The sequence below is a fragment of the Varroa destructor genome, unplaced genomic scaffold (assembly GCF_002443255.2).
Source record: "Varroa destructor unplaced genomic scaffold, Vdes_3.0 BEIS01000004.1, whole genome shotgun sequence".
Lineage (NCBI taxonomy): Eukaryota > Metazoa > Arthropoda > Arachnida > Mesostigmata > Varroidae > Varroa > Varroa destructor.
The window spans coordinates 4,865,471-4,883,532 of NW_019211457.1; the positions used below are offsets into that span (position 1 = coordinate 4,865,471).

General features: G+C 41.3%; 1 long non-coding RNA gene across 2 annotated transcripts in view; it reads left to right on the forward strand.

The window, feature by feature from the left end:
* LOC147755761 (uncharacterized) overlaps window positions 1-16,792 on the forward strand; it is a 29,243-nt gene extending 12,451 nt beyond the window's left edge. The window contains exons 4-8 of one of the 2 annotated variants that reach the window (XR_015326748.1): window positions 3,682-3,904; window positions 4,757-4,932; window positions 7,223-7,353; window positions 13,281-13,531; window positions 14,779-16,792. This is a non-coding gene — a long non-coding RNA (uncharacterized LOC147755761). Of the gene's footprint in view, window positions 1-3,681; window positions 3,905-4,756; window positions 4,933-7,222; window positions 7,354-13,280 lie in introns of both variants that reach the window. The other variant, XR_015326747.1, reaches the window with a different exon arrangement.
* The last annotated feature ends 1,270 nt before the right edge of the window (window positions 16,793-18,062 follow it).

Sequence of the window (18,062 nt, forward strand, 5' to 3'; positions counted from 1 at the left end):
AGTAACACAATAAGTACAACTGCGCATTACGTTCCCTAGTGTCGCATAAATCCATTCAAAAGAGGAAGGGATACTCTTGAGTTTGACTCCTAATGCCGCAAATGATGGATACTGTAATCTATGATTTTTATTTTCTACTTGCATACAAATTGTGTGTGTGCCTATTTCTTGCAACGTTACCATAAACGTTCTCATGGAAAGGCGAAGCCGCGATCGCTTATACTAATTATGTATGTACGACCTGTAAATGCCAGATGGTTTTTTTGCCAAAAGATGATACCGAGCGTCACTTCGTTGGTAGCTAATAAACTATGGATCCAGCTCTGGCGTTTCAATAGAAGTGTGCCTAGTGTCTCTGACTTGTACGCAGTGTCGGTAGAAGTCGCTGGAAAATCGAGCAGGAGGAGCACGACGCAAAGTTGTGTGAAACGGGCTTCGGTATTCATTAAAAAATTTCGCTAGTATTAGTAGATACGAGTATGCCTTGCACCCCATAAAGCATTATTCAAGGAAATAACTAAGCGCGTTGTAAAAACAGATATTTATATGACACGTCGTTTGTGTTCATTAGCTTTGGGTAAGCAATTTAAGAAACAGGAGAACACACGAATAGTTCTAAAGATGACTCCTTGTACAGTCATTGAAAGAAGTGTGGATCCTTAAAAAAAAATAGCAGAAATGTAATAATAAATTGATGATTCGTGCCAGGAAGATCCCCACCAAGTGGGGACAATATACTCAGCAGTTATTATTGTATGAGATAAATACAGTAATATGTGGCACTGTTCTTCCCTTCAGGACAAGTGCCGTTGGATGGCCGTAGACGATCCCCTCGATTTTGTCCTTGTTATTTGTTGACATCATTAAACACACTGAATCTCTTTTTAAGAATGTCTGACTTATTCTTTACTATAAATAGAAATAGCTTACTCTCTCTTTTTCTCGCTTGCGTATTCCTATGACGGTTAGCTACGTTCAAAAAGCTTCCACGCTTTTTTCTTCTGCGTTTCTCTCCTTTCACAGTAGACATCACCACCAATGATGTTTGCCTCGTTATGCGTTCCACCTACTTCTTTCTTTGAATATACACGAACAGGTTGACGATTAGGCGCCAAAGCTCAACGTACCGAAGTAAGACTTATCGCTGAGTCAGGTGAGAATGACTGTCTACCTGAATGAACGCTTCCGACTGATCGTCCAGTGGTTCTCTGTTTCGTTACAAATGATGGGCTCAGAGCAAAACACAAATCACATCTCGCCAACCGTTTGGGAGCCAAATCGCTCATCGCAGTTTGGCGGTTCGAGAATTGCTAGTCAGGTCTCCTTCGTTCTTTCATTTCTCGTTCTGTGTTACCGTCATCATCGGTGTCGCGCCGGACCACCGCCGTCATTACATTTGCACGGGCGAGGACGCTGGAAGCAGGGGCAATAGCGGCTCCTTTTCCGCCTCGAACGAGACTCTGCTATGAGTGACCTGCAATGCCGCGAGGACCTTAAAGGACAAATGGTAGAAGTAAAAATTCAAAAGAAAACCTCGGACATGTGAGAAAAGATAGTGCGAGATCGAGAGAGTTTCCCACTGACAAGCCACGACTTGACTGCCGGACAATAGCAACCGGCCATCGGTGGCTGGTCAATATTCGGTACCTCGACGGTGAAAAGGCGCCAGCTTTAAAAAAGGAGCCGAGGCGCCTGTGGCCGACGTGCAAGCTGAGAAAGCCCTAATCGAAAGAGCACACGGACCCCGAGTGGCGCGGCCAGCGTTAGTCTCGAAGTTAATCTCTTTGTGTCGGATTAGTACGGCGTCCTTCATGTGAGGGGTTTACAAGTCGATAGCTGCGGCGGTGGCGGCCTACAGGCATCATAAAAGAAAACAACTTCTAATAACTTTGAACAGTTACAAGAATCTTGAATTATTAACCTTGAACGTCAAAGGTCTAATGAACGAGACACGAGTTAAATAGGTTCTCTGATCCTTTTGGATATTGAAATACGGAGCCATTGTGGCCGCAATTGCAGTCACTTCTGCTACTAGTACGTCGGCCGAATCCGCGAATCCTTTTGAGTGCACTCTATGACTGCGAGCCAGTGGCTTCAACAGACTCTGTTCGAGACTGATTTCGAAGAACACCGAAAAAAACACGGAAGGGTAGGAAGAGCGTTAGGCCTTCAACACTGAAGGTTTGTCGAGCCTCTTAGGCCACAGTATTGCTCAGTACTCTGCTGCCGGCCATGGTGCCTACTGTGGCGTCGGTGTCATAGCCGTATCGCCAGTGGACCTAGTCGGCCAGAGGGTAACCTCGTCTGAAAATGAGCGACAGAAAGAATAACTCATTTTTACCAAGTCTTTCTTCTCTCCTCTTCCTCTTTTATACCTGGCACACAAAACCCTTGAACCTTCATTCGTTTCCATCTGCGTGTTGACTCCGCACCACGGATTTCTTTTTTCATGACTTTAACTCGCGAAGGACAGCATATTCAGTGGCCAAACGTCTGATAGTAGCAGCTCACGGTGCCTAGATGACGATATACGAAACTGTCAGGTAAAACTAGAGAGCAAAGCGTGCCGGTCCACTTTTTGCCACTGTCTCGTTTCGCGCTAGTATGTGCCAGAAGGATCGTATATTTGTTGTGAATTCAGCTCTAGTATACTACAGGAAATACAGACGAGGTGATGAAGGAAAGAGGCAAGCGGAGTATATTGTCAGCACAAGTCGCATCTCTGCAGTCTGTACTGTATATCTAAAATACTGACAGATTAATGGATTCAACGTTGCTCAATAGACGCGCAGAAAGACGCATGACGTAAACTTTTGGATGTAGTTTGAATGAGCGAAACCTTGGTGTGGTCTGTATGAAGCAAGCACCCATTATTATATGCAATGTTATTAGATTGTTACATTGGACAACGGTAAATAAAGTAGTATAGATTCTTCAAATTCTGTCGGCTATTCTTTACCAGAGTACAGAAACACACACTTGTGCGGGGTTCTCTATAGACTGGATGACAATTCAACAATACATCTCGCCCGGAAAATGTCATGACCACTCCGCCTGACACTGAATTAGGACGCATACATAGCAACAACAATGTGCCAAAGATTTAGACCATTAAATAATATAGTGAACGATATTTCGTCCCAGCCCATAAATCTTGCAGCCTTCGGTGCAGTTTCGGTTACTTCGATTATGGCAGTGTCCTGGAATTCCGGGACGACTCCGAGATTCCAGATTGGCCAGGCTACGAATGTACCTGAATTAGGCTCGAAGAGGAACAAATGGGTCTGTGAGGCAAAACAAACTGTTCCCTTTATCTCATTCCCAGTGGAAAAGGTGCGACAATACTGGGCAGCGTACACACAAAAGAAAATTCAGGGAAGAGGTAATTTTGGCCAGCGGAATTAGCGAGTCACTGCAAATGTCAGCAGGCTGTTATGACGGTATGAAAGAGCAAAAGCCCGAATCCGCTCTTAATTCCATCGCCCTATCCTCTTCTGTTTATTCTTTCTTTTTACTCTTCTCCCCCGCACACACACACACACTCCTTACCGCTGACATTTTTTCTTTTTTTCAGTCATAGAGCGATTAGATTTGATTCGCCGCAAAAAGCACGGAGAAGAAGTAATCTGAAAGAGCCGATCTGTCATTTAACCTAAAGTAATGCTATCGATAACCTTGTAGCTTCGATTCCAGAGTGAAGGCTTGAAAGGACCAAGGAGCACTGGAAAGAGCCGTCTTCCTTCATGCCGAACTACATAGACATCGATCGCAAGATAGACTCGCAAAATTTGATCCGAAGAGCAACAAGAAAAGAAGAAAGACGAAGCTAAGCTAATTTGATCAGGTTGTGAAAGTTAGCTGGACTTCGCGCTTGTGTTACGGTTGTGTAAATTCTCGTCGTAAGGTAACAACATCGAGAAGCTTGTAATATTCGATCAAGCGCAGGGCGATACTCATTGCATTTTATTGGTGGTATGAAACGGGATTTTTTGCAGAACTCATAAATGCATCTAAGATCCAGTGTTATAAAATTCAGGTCATTGAGTCCCAGCCTTATACAATAGTATACTTCAGATACCGTGAAATACTCAGATAAGCGTTTGTACGATTCTGTTCAGCTAAATGCAATAAGCAATCGGAGGTGAAACCTCTCGCCGTATCGCTTGTGCCAAACCTTCTACAAGTTTCAAACGGATTTCAAGCAGTTTTAAGCATTTCCAGCCAAGAGAACATCGTGTCTTCTTCTAGCCGAAGAATTGTCAAGCACTCATTGGCTTTTTTCTTTCACAGACTTACATATCTGCTCTTATCTGTGCAACTTTATCTAGATTAATATTCACAGGTCTAGTAATACGTAGTTTTTATCGCATATACTGCTTATGTTGTAGGAATATTTTGCCATTAGTTTTATGCTACTGAAAATATTTTATTTCCATTTTAGCCAAAAGACGGGCACAGCTGGCCTAGGTTAAGGCTTCCTTTTAGAGAAATATAATACATTTCGTTATTAATATTATATAAAGTGTTATGCGTCATTGAAATAGGTGAATATTATACAGTATCCCATCACAGTATCTAATCACACAATGATATAAATATATATAAGTTCTTTATGACACGCAATACCGACCTGCTATAGGCAAAATTTGTGGTCAAATCTCCCACAAGGAATCTGCTGAACTTGCTTCCCTACACGAGGCTCTACCAGTGCGACACTGATATATGTACACCATCTTTATGACATGCTTTATTCCAGGGAAAGATCATTGCGGAGCTCATTTAGGAATTCTGTTTTTACGAGCGTGTCACGAGGCGTGAACGTATTATCAACCAAAAGTGACACAAAATGCTTCAGAATGATATGCGTATAATATTTGCAAATGTCCACTTTGCGGCAAGCCTCAAAATGTAGGCTTTCCCTCATGTTTACAGGTAAGTATGTATGCTTGTATATACACTTCGTGAACGCTGGTGCGATGATACTTAGAGCCCAGTTGCTATCGGTTGCTCCCGGCGTTGTTTCCTCAACAACTCAAAGTACGAAAAACTATGGTTTGGAAGGGACAAATGCACAGCTGGAATTAAAATTTGCTATGGGAACATTGCAACGTCCTTCGATTCTTTTTCCACAGCGGAATAGTTCGGTATCCACCTCGCTGACCGCCGGATTAAGTGCCAGTCAGCCCTCGTACATTTACTCTGAATTGTTTTTATAAAGATCAATCTTGTTGCAGATAATGCATGCAACCCGAATCATCGCTATGCTCCTAATATAACAAATAAAATAAGCAATAACTGACATTCAATTACCTTTGGTGTTTTATGTCAGATGAGCTTCATTCACAGAGAAGGTTTCCAACGAATGTTGGGATGGGACGCCATGAAGAAGGTTGAATATGTTGCATACCGTTTCCACATCTCCATATTATGATTTGTGCTTTATTAGAAAACTGCGTGTTAAGATTTATAAGAATATATCCGAAGGATTCCTTTATAAGCGCATTGCTAGGCACGTGGACGTAAGAGCCTATGACAAAATTCCCAACCGGAGAAGGTTCGATGAAGCAACACATCAGTGGTATATATGGAGCTCGTTGTGGCCAACCTTATATTACACCATATGGCTATTACTTGGCGCGCGTTCCCTAAAAATGTGCCTTTCAGACGTCAGTTTTGCCTGCCTAATTTTCGTTCGGTTTAGGATATTGTGCCTGTTGCTCTTTTCAGTTGTAGGGCTCTCAGGGCTTTCATGAATTAATATAATTATCTGATATTCAGCTGAACTATATATAAAATTCAGTGCTCATTTCAGAGAGATGACAACCGGCACAGGGTATATTGCCTAACCGGCAAGAGAAAAAATACATTCGAAATAATATATCGCTATAAGCTCCATAAGAATTAAATAGAGAACCTAAGATTTATTAGGCACCCGCGTGGCCGCCTCCTGGCAGATTCGAATGAAACCTATTCTATTGCATAGATTACTTTATATTTAACTATAACTGAGCACAGTGCATAGACTCGCAAGCTACGGCCGGGTATTCGTAAGCTGGACACAGCCTTAAAATGTTCTGTAATAATTAAACTCCAATCGTTTACAAGTAACATCAATGTATTTAGTTATGTCGTTTACTATTTTGGATAACCAGGAACCGGCCGATGTCGTTCATTTTTTGAAAATTGCAAAAACATTTTATGTTATGGCCTATGTGTTATCTTTGTACCTAGTACTAACCGTATGATTAAAAAGGATTCGTCAATGCGGGTCCTCAAATTTGAGCCAGCATATTCCCAAACATTTTTCTTAAGTAAAATGGAACATCTAGGTTTTTAAGTATCACATTAGGCACAAAACGTGAGAACATGGAGACGGTAAACTGGGCCTCGTTTTTGCGAAGCTATCTTTCGAACAGGAAGCCATAAATTGGTACTTTATTCATTTATTTTTTTTTACCATTTAGTTTGCTCATATTTAACAATTCTGTGCACGAATTCATAATCTTGGTAGTCAAATTCATATTTTACTGCGATCACGCAGCGAGGTTCCTTTGTAGGGTTACCTTAGAAATGTGCTTGAAAAAAAAAGCATAAAAGTTGTCTGTAAATTGTAAATTCGAAATAATAATGAAGACTAAAAGCTTAACCTCAAGACGCAAAGGGAATTTATTTTTCAACTAATTTCCTGTAGGAAACTAACTTTTAGTACTAAAGTTAGATCATTCGCGTCCGCTATCTTTCGGATAACGAACAGGCTCCTTGGCCAACGAGGAAGGCACTACTTGGGCCGATTCATTTATAGCCAGCCTGTTTTATTTTTTTCCTTTGAATACCAAATAATTTCTCATAGATATAGATAGAACAAGGCCTGAGGCTTAAATACGGCGTAAAAAAATATTCCATTCAAGACCCCCAGAACTTTCTGGGTCGCCAAAGCCACATGAGGTCAAGCATCGTTGTACGACATGCTCACCTTGTGCGGCCTTTTGCTGTACCGCCAACGTTACGACTTAGTATATTGATATGGAGGGTTGTCCTGAACCCAACCATTTAATCTTATGTTGAAAACTGTCGTAAAGCGTGCAATTTATATAGTGAATCCGGTACGGAAATATCTATTTTCTGCCCTGTAAGCAACGATTAGAATATCTGTTTTAAAAAATATCCTATTTTTGCTAGAGAAAATTTGAGACAGCGCAGCTTCTAAGCTTTAGCTTCTTAGGCTTTCAGCTGTGTGGCCTCTTGAGGTAATTGCGCCGTGTCGTTACTAACGATCTCAAACAAGGACTACGAACGCCGAACAGTTCAGAGCACGAGAATGCGAGGGATGCTCGTTGTCTTTAGGCCGAACAGGTAGGTCTCGAGAGGCTAGCTAGAAACATGAAAATGTTGATACTCGGAGCAATGGGGCGCGTTAGCGTGACGAGTGGCATTTTGGGGATGACACAATCAAATAGCTACTTATTCGTAATTCAAAATAGTGCATGGGTATCGCTTGTGCTTATTTTCGGGATCTTTCAGTGGTACCGTATTTATTTATTGAAACTGGGGACATGTGAGGTGGCTTATGTTTAAAAACCATTTTGGGAATTGTCGGCCGTTTTAAAGAATGCTCAGATAAGGCAGCACCGGTAATTTCGAAACATTATATAACTTAATTGCGTGGGCTTACCGACTTAATACGCCCCTGTTTGTACATGAAATGTGACATTAAAAAATTAAACGAGTCATCTTTCATTCGCATTAGAGGCCGGCCCCTCGTGACTGGACGGTTAATGCCGTTCATTTTTTTCGACTGCATTAGATCTATCACCTTCTTTGGCTTTATCTTTCTTTTCTAATTTATCGGCTAAATGAAAATAATTTATATTTAAATAACATCGCATACAGTAGATAGATAGAAACAAAAGGACGGCTGGTTACTGCATGAACAATGAGGCGCTATTCAGCTGCAGAAATTTTTTACCATGTTTTTTTTTCTACCAGAGTATGAATCGTCGATGCAAGCTATCTGCTATAATGGAACCTGTTATAGGTGCACGTGCTGTAACTACAAACAATTTGATTGTGCTTTTGGTTCCTTACTTACTTTATTTAACATTCACAATTACGATACAATAATTAAAGTTTCCATGCGATTTCTTATTTAAGGTACTAATTAAGCTACGACTTCCGAAATGACAGCAACAGTGAATAAATCTATTAGTAAATAATGTTCCTCTTTTACATCGAATTACTAGATACTAGGTAACGAGTCCTTAATGTGATACCTTAAAGGGTAACATATATGCCTGGTCACCTTGAGAGTACGTAGCGGTCTAGATCCGAATCCGGTTTTGTTTCGTGCTGGGAGCTAGTCGTCTGATGGAACGGCGGTGCCTGATGTGTACTCGGAACATTTTGTTCGATTCTCGATAATGAACATCTTTATAGAACGAACCGGCAAACGAGTTAAAATACTACGTTCAGTCATCTTATTCACCGTCTAACTGTCCACAGCAATTTAAATTAGGGGAAAGCAAGAAGTGTAAGGGAAAGGCCGACGAACGACTTTTTGGTATTTTTCGTTGGCGCGTCTTCATGCCGATTCATTTATTAGACGACAAAAAAAATTATGCGGTATACACTTAAATCTAACTTATTTCCAGCTATGGAAATCGTTCCGATGTGATAATAATCAGTGTATACGTTATGGTTACTGTAGAGTTACTCGTAACTATTCAGGATGGAGAATAGAAGCATAGACTGCTTGCATTAGCTCAAACCAAACAGCTCACGTAGTGGAAACGACGTTCAACGTACTAGTAGTAATGCTTTCTGGATAAGTGAATCAACTGGGTTCTTCACCCATATAGTACATTCATCGATTGGTCGTTCCATCGGAATTATTTATTGGCCAGCATACTCTTATAGGCAACACGCAGCCTTCTTTCCCATAAGCGTGATAATATAAAAGGATTGGTTTGCGACAGCCTCTACTTACCGATGAGGACTACATGCTCTATTCGGGTTCCGAATAGCCCAATGTGATCTCAGCAAGCTAAAGCCTTGCCAATATTGACCGTTGCTTTAGCTGAACCATTTGTGTTGACTTAGCTTATCTCTTGGATATACAGACTTGCCACTGGCCAACCGTGTCCTATGGCCACTTACCAGCACAACGATAGCGGCTTACTGCATCTTCCTTGCCGAGGGTCCCGTCCTAGGCTTGCAACTGTCCTTGCTATACTTTAAGATGCCGCTTCTATAAAGAAGGCTAACAGGGTAACGCCTGTCTGGCTACAGGCAGAAGGCAACTAAAGTAGTTCCCTGTCCAGACACTACATCACGAATACCATGGATAATATAAAGGGATAGAAGCGACTTGTAGTGGGTAAGCAAGTCGGGAAGTCGACCATCTAAAGGGTCCACGCATGGTCCGACCGGATTATAGGCCAGTGCCGTGGGCTGAAAGGAACACAGAAAAAAACTCTCCTTCTGTTCTCAGTCGTGACGTAACTGTCGGCAGTTGCCTCAAGTGAGCATACTCGGCAGATAGGAAAGACCATGCACTAAAAAAACCGTGTGGATGGATGAATGAATAGAGCTTGACCGAAATCTGTGTATATATATATCGCTTTGGCTTCCGAAATTCTGTGTACTGTGTTAACGTCTAATGAGCTGATCATTGTAAATGTAAAGGTTCGTGACAGGGTCAACATAAACGAGTCGTCAAAAATAAATCCCTAAATAGAAATCGACCCTTGCAAAAAATGCGAGATGCCGTCTGTGCTTGATATTATTATACAGTGAATCTGTAATGCTATAAATGGTCACGGCTATTCAGATTGTTATGGAACGTCTTTGCTCAATCGGGATATGGTTATACATCACCCCAGATAGATATCAATTTTTGCTTGCATCAGCTTATGGTTGCCCTAAGTTTGTCCACAAAGTTATACTTTGCGACTCAGTTCCAAATAGGCGAAAATTCGCTCTTGGGCTAATGCAATTATTCGTGGCTACTTCGTCTGTGATCGCTCAGAGGTAGCATTATAACCACGAAGCCTTGCGTCCTTAGAAAAAATAAATTATACGCAACTAGTTTCTCATATGTGTTGAATTCGATCGTAATGAATATATGGTATAAGGCAAATAGGTGACGCCTCACATTTTTGAGTCTACTTAGCTCAGCCAGAAAAGTAAGGAACTCATTTACCGCAGGTAATACGCCAGCTAATGAAGCTTTGCAGAATGCCCAACCGGATTAATGAGGGGTGAGGCACCAGGTGTTGTAATGGGATGGGTAGTGTACCTGTTTCAGCGAAGTGAGTAGTTTGCCTTTGAAAATCTCAGGCTATACATGAAAGTAGTGAGTAGTATACGAACTGCAGAAATTGGGCAATCCATTTTAGCTTCTACGCACCAACTGATACTAATATATCGTAATCATCTCTCGGAGCCATATTACCTCTGTTGCATTTTTATCACAAGTTTGTTAGATATCGTTGTTGTCGCACTCAAGCTGGTAGGGCATTGATCTTGAAAGCACAATGTTCTGCGCCAAATTTCCACTTAAAACCCAGTGATCATTGACATTATTCTAATTACAGATATCAGTTTACTCGCTACTTACATTCGATCCGTGCAAATCTAACAACAGTGTATTTTTTTCTAATACATTTAAAGTTGGCCTTCAACATAGTTCGAAACGACCTTGACCCAGGCCACGCTTCTTACCCAGGTCATGATTTCTCAGTTCATCGATCTATGAGCGGTAGGCATAATACGTAGTTTCTCTCTAGCTTAATGAGCAGTGTAGCTTACCCCAAGTAACACCAATAGCGATGATGTTTACCACTCAACTCTACTGAAATATGAAACTAGTTTAGCTTGCACATTTGCTCTAAATATTTCTTTCATATAACCGTCGTAAAATTTAAAGGTTTTGCAATCGTCAACCTGTCTGCGTGAAACTTACCAGTTCTATTAATCGAACTCCACTTCTTTCAAGGGTTTTTTTCGTGTCTGCAATCGCTATCCGTGGGCCACGGACCTGCCTGAGTCTTCTTCGTTAGCTGGTGCAGAAGTGCGATGTTCTGTGCGGGTCGACAGTTCGTGTCAGCCGCCGTGTTATTACTGATGAGACAGCCCAGGCAGAAATCGTCTGACTTGAACGGACTTAAGGTAGCAATAATAGCTATTAAGCCTCGCTGTCACATATACACCCATTATTTCCTTGCATTGTCATTTTGTTCGAATTGAACTTGCTCTCCTTCTGGCGTTGTCTATGTACGTGCGCCCGGAAATACCGAATGCCTATGGTAAGAGTGTTGGCTGGTTGATTTCAAGGTATGCGCAAGTAAGGAGCAGAAACACCGTAGAGATTCCTCTGGTCGTTCTCTCACCACAGTGTCGTTATGCCAACCACGATACCTATAAGCTCGTGTTTGTTGTTTGGCTTATTTCGGTTGCTTTCAGCTTGCTGCCGTAGGTACTGCTCCTGCTATAGCTCGACATCTATATTAGCTCAGGCCAACCCTGATGGCCAACCATCAGGGTTGGCCGTCAGAGTTGGTCTTTCGTCGGCATAGCTACCGACCGCTATTGCTACCTCTGTCCTTTGGATCGCAGCAGTGATCTTGATCGCTGACTAGGATAGAGCGAACACTAGAAGTTCGTTCAGTAATAGGGGGCGAGGCAAGAGGCTTTGGCGAGTTGGCAAGCATTAGACTGCAGCAAAGAGGTAGAATAGCAACGAGTTGCAGTAGTCGCGGGGCCGTTCCTGGGGAAAGGAGAGGGGTCACCATGGCGACAATACCAGCAGTAGCATAGACGCTGCTGGTTTTAAGACCTCGCTATCAACGCAGCAATGTCGCCCGCGTAAGGAGAAGAGGACAAAACGAAAAAATCAACGTGGTCAGGACAACGAAGCCCCCTCGCCCCCTTTTTGAGCCAGATGAGGCTGTTTGGTCGGACTGCACGACAGCAAACTACGATGGCCAGGAATTTCTGGCAAGGAGAAACGGTTGGCAGAAATGTTGCGTGAAGACGACGATCGTACGAATGAGATCGTAAGGTTAGCGCTCTTATACAACAGAGATAATAGCAACACCAACAGAAGTAGCGTTTCGTCAATGTCCAGTAGCCGGATTGATTAGCCTGATCGTCCGAGTCTTTGATCACGATTGACCAGCGAGAGGCAAGGTAATTTACCGGTAGGGCGTAACCCCTCCGTAGACGAACAATGCCAACTCATGACGGGCTACCATTGCCTTGCCTGTTATCGCATTCGTTCCTTTTTGTCTGCCATTGACTTGGTAATTTGGCATGTAGAAACGCTACCTTCTCTACCAACTACGAGTAAGCGACCTTCCTCCGTCTCTTATAAGATTCTCTTGGTTTTATGGAGACGAAGGCCTGTAATCGTTTTGTCCTGTTAAGTATGGCCTTTAAGAGACGATTGGTTTCTGCAATTCAAGTTGTAAATCTTATAATCGTAGTCAATGCTATGATAAATTCCAGGCGCATCAAATTGGAAGTCGTAAGGTAGCAGGCACACGTACACACATAAAAAGGCACGCTCTTATAATAAGAATCTTACGTAAAAAAGCTAAAATACTTGTATTTTTTACAAAGTATAGACGTTTTAGATATTTTAATGTCAGTTGCTGGAGATTATTTATTATGAATAGTTGACATTGTGTTGAATCCTATATAAAAAGTAATTTTTGCACCCTCTTTTTCTGATTACTCGTTTATCACAAATTATTTTTGATGAATGACGCCTACGAGAAATTGCGTCTACCTTTGCTTATTACTATTATTCAATAATGGTGCACATATGTGAATTTACATTAGTATAGACAGCGGCTGATATAAGACTATAACCCAAGTGGGTTTTGTGAACAAACAAACCCATTAAGGACTAGCACATTGATTCATCCCTACAGGTCGTTCTGTACATCATTGTTTTTAACACTGGACGTCGTCCTTGCTGTATTATGGATTCAAAATCCATCGTAGTTCCATAGGATTGAAGTGAGAGCGTTTGATATGAAACTTCGGCTAAACCTGTTATACACTCCTTCTATGTATAATTCCTTAGAGTTAGTAGAAAAACCATTGCCTGTAAAGGTCGTGCTTAGTAGACTCTGAATTACCGCAGACTGTTTTATGCCGCATTAACAAAACTGTACATTTATCCGACAGGTATAATTTCGAATAAATGCTGATTATTTCAATTGTTCTAATTTCTACGTTTGGTACTATTTTTTGTTAACCATCTCCCTCCTTACTAGGATCCTTTTTCATCACTGCCGCTTCTCGTTCTGGTCACAATTAACGTTCGGCTTCAGTGGTGGTAGTGCCAATGCTCACGCTACGGTTGCATCGACTAGTGATGTATCTCAAACCATTTGGAGAGAAGCTAAAAGGGCGGAGAGCCTCCGTCGATCCAAAAAAATTGAGATAAAACGTTCTTTTCTGAGCGCCGATTTTGCAAAGCTCCGTTGCTTCGTTTTACGGCTTCAAGTCAAAAGAAGACGAACAGGTAAGGATTTCCGTTTTCTTTTTTCTAGCTACATTTCTAAATGAAACTTGTAGCCTATACTTCTAACTGACTCGCTTTGATAGCGGCCCTGCACGACAATTCGACATGGATACAAACGATCGGATAAACGGCTGAAAGTGAAAGGGTCTTCACAAAAAAACAACTAAAGTTGTCGGAGAAGAAACAGACCTTAGGATATCAACCTTTCTTTTGTATAAAAATATCTTTAGGGAATTCCTCTCAACGCAGATGGTGGTCATGATATGGATGACAGAGAGCAGCTCAAGTGATTTCGGTATCACGCAGGAATCTTGCATATAACACACATGTGTATGTCGTAGTTTGTGTGTGTCTGTAAGCTGACAAATAACTCACGGAGGGATTATAAAACAAATTATAATACGTGTTACTAGTATGAAAAAAAAAAGAGCAAAAAACAAAAACAAGATGCTTGGTTCTTGAATCGAATTTATGGATTGAAATATGGACATACATCCAAATACCGATGGTACACCGAAAATTGATGAAATAAGCAGTCAAATAATCTGTCTTAAGAGTCTGGCGCTGTGGCCTGCGAATTAAATATTCCATAAGTTAAAATAAAATCACATAAAGAATAATGTTATTTTAATTTACGGAAAAGCTTCACTTCGTCTTTGCAGTCAATTAGCAGCAATGCTAGAAATGTAACTCGCCAGGTGCAATTGTTTTCAAGGAGCGGAATACATTTGACATCGCATCTGTGACTTACTTGTAAATTTTGTTCAGAGAATATAAGCATGGAAAAGCTACACGTGTATGTGCTTAAAAATATTCAAAATAATCGTCTGCTCAAGTCCGCCCTGTGAACCTCTCTCGTAGCGGTGGCGCCAGTAGTAATAACAGCGGCGTCTTTGTATTTACGTGGTTGTCTCCATTTGCAATAACTATTCACCTATTTAAGTCAGCGTACCGCCATATAGCACTTGGTAGAAATAGCACAGCAGAAGTCGAAAAGCTGTGTTCATTGCCATTTGGATTTGTTGAACCAAATGTTAACATCCGAGGACGGTCGGTTTTTGTCCTTAAGCGGCAAGGTAGCAGTGCCATTTGGTGATGTCGTCTGACTTGACTAATCTAGAAGGTTAGGTTAGATTAGGAACGAATGGATCGGGCCATGACGTTTATGTCTAACAAGTTAAAGAAAAGCGGATTTGAAGGGAGCTGTTATTATTATTAATGAGCACGAATTAACTTCGGTGTTTAAGGTTGGAAAAGTGCAAAATTTATCCCGGCACTTGGCGGGCATCAGCGAAATCGACTATGGACGAAGGGAGATTTACCTACGCGAACCATGACGATTTACTTGCGATCCTAACCTAGTTGAAAGTACGGAACCACAAGAAAGGAATACAAGGTGCCTTGGTAATCGCATGGTTTTTAGTAACATGTCACCGAAGGCTGAACAATACTGAATGTATGTATAGAAATATGAGGCTTCACGCTTTGGTAAGCGTCACGCGCACGGCAGCAGTTTTTCCGCGATCGGTGACTATATATATGTAAAGAACTTCCTCCGCAAAGATTTGATCTCAGAAGATACCAAAGAAATTCTGAAGGTAGTGGTCGAAACGGCATTTGAATCTGCAGATATCCACATACGCAACTAGTATCTTTAAGGCCAAGCTGAGATGACCTAATCGAGCGGCATCAGCTAAGAACATGTATACGTGATTATGATATAAGTGGAATATCAAACTTGGTTTTCATCATAATAACCAAAAAACTACTACTTAATAGTCTTTGAAGGTTCTGATCGGATAACATATATTGTCGATTCCCCCCGGGTAACTGATGGAGCGCACAGCTACGAAGCTGAAAAACGTTTATTCCTTAACCTTGTTTCTAGTTTCATTCGTTTACAGGCCATTTTTAAAGATAATGTTATTCATACCGTACACAACTGAATGCATATAATACAAACGCTGAAGTCATTAATATATTATCCTAGACTTGCCTCTAAACGCAGCAGTAATTGAATTCGTATCGACTATTTGTCAATGCCAAATTGCGAAATAGGTAAGACCACCCCTTCCTTCATTTTCGTTCGTATGTGCGTTTGCAGTACTCACGAGTCATCTTTTACTAGATAGGGACGACGTGTGTCCTCGTTTGTCGAGTCAGGAGAAGATTATATTTTTTCTATAAGATGTTCCCATTCCGTATTTCCTTATTTCATACATAGTGATAAAATTTTTCCCTTACTTTGCGACGTCTCGCACGCCACTCCACCGTTGCTGGGAATGGCTGTGTAGGATACCTTTACACCGTTATAGCAATTGGCCGACCTCCGTCCCCAGGGCTCAATTGTATGCACGGATTAATTCGAATCGTTCAAACGATATGAAATTTTTTCCTACCTCGACGAGAACGCCTTCACAGATCACTCCTACAGATTCTTGTGTGAATCGCGGCGAGTGCAGCTTCATAGCGATGTATACTCCTGCTGACTCCATGTTGCGATCTGGTTAGGACACTATTCCGGTGACACGAAGTGAAAATCTTCGGCGTCTACTAGAGGGCCTATACAACGACTCGTTTAAACTAAGTCGATTAGCCCGTTTTCTTTGTCAAATCGCAGCAATATTCCTTTTTTTTGTATAGTATATGTAGTGCTAAATTTTAGCTATTTTTTTTTTTTTTTTTTTGAATAAGCTTCTAAGACATAACAAGGGGGGCTGGATAAATGCTCACGAACAACAAGTAAAAGCGTAAAATAGGGCGTCACGAGCATGACAGGCATGAGGGTGTTGGTTTGTTCCAAAGAAACGATCGTTTACACTGCGCATGGCTTCGGCGTAAATTTTATCTGATCTGTGATCTTCTTTGCGGACCAATAGACGATTATAGATACTGACATCCAAATTCGTCAGATAATGTCTTTTATCTATGACTTGACAACATAGACTAATATATGTAGATTCTATGACAGCCAAACAAGCACCCAATTAATCATTATTTTGTATACACCCATTGTGTATTATTGTGTATACTATCTCTGTTAGTTTCCACAATTCTGCGAAAAATTGAAGGCGCTATCACGAATGCATCCTTAACAAGAGACTGGGGTCTTCCGCGGAAAACCATTTCCAGCTCCGATAGTAAAATAGATAGAGCTCCGATAGTAAAATAAGACCCTATTTCTAAAAACACGATAATTATATTATTGATAACGACAATTATGATTGTTATTGTGATGCCGATAGCAACAATAACGATACAGTTAACGGAATAAATCCATCGTAATAATTGTTACGTGTTCCGGTTTTTTTCCTTTCATAGATAAATAATACGTAGTGATCTCTGAACTAAACAATAGTCGAGCGACATTAATCAGGAAATAAATTGAAAAACTCAGGACCACCGTTTGTAGGTATACAGACAAACGTTTGAGCGATTATATCTTTTGTTGATTCTCGTACTGCTGTTACCTCGTGCTGCTTGGTAAGTTTATTTCTTCAATAGCAGTTCTCGAGTAATATGCGTTATCGAAAGACGTTGAACCAGCGATCCCTGCTAATTTATGCTGTGTGCTAACAGTAGCACACAGCATAAATTAAATCAATCTCACAATCCCACAGATAACAGTACGATAGCACTACAAGGCGCAATGCGTACTCAATGAATGACTGACTGACTGTTTGTGGACGAGACCAATCTGGTCTATGCTTATCTCTAAAGGTACTTGGCTTCTCGAAGTCTATAACGTGTACTTTTAACGGAACAGTGATCCTACATTGGTTTACAATCCTAGCGTTTGGTGATATTCAATAATGCTGAAAAAAAAACAGACGAAGCAAGATGTCTGCTTTGAAAGTGTCCAACATCTTTATTGAACATATCAACAAACTGTTCGATAACAATACACTTAAAGTCAACACACATATCTCAACCTCTATATAACAAACACACTTACATTTATATATATTTTGTTTTCTACCCAACAAATGTATTATATTCACCCTTGCATATCTATGGTAAAAGTGCACTCTGCTCTAAACTCGCCTCGCAGCACCTTTGTTCTGATCAATAAATGCTGCGATTCCAAGACCCAATATGCCAGCTTCCGCATGGACAGTTTTTCCATTCTTATCTCTAGGCTTTTACCACTGCGTTGCGGCCGTCGTCGCTCTCAAATGTTGACATTGGTACGGTGTAGGTCTCCTATACGCGGTTGACGATGAGCTTTACTCCACGAGGATGTGCGCCGCTGGTAGATGATGATAAATCGGTCGAAGGATTCGCTACAATCGGGGGTAACAACGTGGGTGAACTGTACGCAAACTTCTGTCGCTGTAAGAATCAAAGCGTCTCCTGATCTCAACCCCCACACCACATTTTTGTTTCCCTGGCCTGTTTGTGAAAGTTCGGTTCTTCGTACCTTCTTTGCCGTTATTACTTCGGCGCATGCTTAGAATTGCAGATTTACATTGCCATTCATCTGCCACGAACATCGCTCTGGACCGCTGACACTGAAAACAGCGAAACAGTT